We start from the raw sequence: 1,556 nt of genomic DNA on the forward strand, positions 1-1,556 counted from the left end.
GGATGAATCATTTTCTGTCTTTCTTCTTGTATCTAAGAATACAGTGTTTACCAGGAATAATCGAGCGCTCCAGAGTATATGCTGGTTCCAATTACAGGTAATGGATGGGAACAGTGGATGCACATTGAGTCACTTACTGAATCACAACGAAATGATTCAGTGCCTTAGATTTTTGGGCGGCTTTTAATTCGCAGACAGCTGCAGTTCAGCCATGTGATTATGTGCGTGTGTTGTATGACATGAGCTTCTGTCTACATACACTACACTAGCTATCCTTTACATTCGTTCATTTTCTACCGCTTATCCGAACTTCTCGGATCCGAACTTTCCCAGAGATGCCTATCAACCTACCATGCATGTCTTTGGACCGGGGGAGGAAACCGGAGTACCCGGAGGAAACCCCCGAGGCACGGGGAGAACATGCAAACTCCACACACACAAGGCGGAGGTGGGAATCGAACCCCCAACCCTGGAGGTCTGAGGGGAACGTGCTAACCACTAAGCCACCCCCTCCCTATCCTTTACATTTACAATTCTGTTCATACACTTTTTATTTTTCACCCTGTTGAGGAAGTGAAAGGGTTTTGTTTGTTCATCTACACGGGGGTGGGGATATTGGGCTCAGCTGCCAGATCAATGCTGGTTTTGAATTTGACCTGTTTTCCAGTTCGATCCACATGAACAATTTTATTCCAGTGTGACCTGGGAAATAATGCAGGATGCCACCTCATGTCTGATGACTGACTGTGATGAAAATGCTTGTATTTGTGTGAATTTCCATCCTTTGGGGAACCCAAAAATCTCACTCCAACTCCCTCTAGTAGAATCCAACGAGACTCTCCTGGTATACACACCAACCCTAGATTCAACCATCCTCAAGGAATTTGTTGGTAATTTCTAGCAAAGAATAGTTCCAGAGCACCAGGACTGCAGCAATATGGCTGCTTACAGTAGTGGGTGGTGGTTGTTGTTGTTTTTCTTCCAGAACATGCTGTATGAGGAGAGAGGAACCTCAGCAGGAACCGATTTTGTGCTGCTTCAGTGGTTTGTAAATGCATCCTCTCGTTTTATGACCGCCTTTGCTTTTATACTTCAACACTACATCACCTCTCATAAAGCCTTTAAAACTTCTTGTGAAAGTGAAAAGATCCCAGCAGAGTGTTTAAACCTGTCAGGTTGGTGCACACACACACACACACAGATCAGCCCTTTGGGTAAAACCCCAAGCCCTGTCTCTCATATCTACTCTTTATAATGTTCATCTCAAATGAGCAAATCAAAGGCAAAAGGCTCGAGCAGTGAAGTCAAGTCAAGAGTCAAGAAGCTTTTTATTGTCATTTCAACCATATATAGCTGTTGCAGTACACAGTGAAATGAGACAACGTTTCTCCAGGATCAAGGTGCTACATAAAACAAAGACAGGGCTAAGGATATGTAAGTAGTCTTAGCCACATAAAGTGCAACTGTGCATACTGGTGCAAACAGTGCAGGACAAGACAAGCAAGACAGTGCAGGACAAAAGACAGTGCAGGACAAAAAACAGTGCAGACTTAAGT

This window comes from Tachysurus fulvidraco, chromosome 9 (genome assembly GCF_022655615.1).
Source record: "Tachysurus fulvidraco isolate hzauxx_2018 chromosome 9, HZAU_PFXX_2.0, whole genome shotgun sequence".
In the NCBI taxonomy this organism is placed as follows: domain Eukaryota; kingdom Metazoa; phylum Chordata; class Actinopteri; order Siluriformes; family Bagridae; genus Tachysurus; species Tachysurus fulvidraco.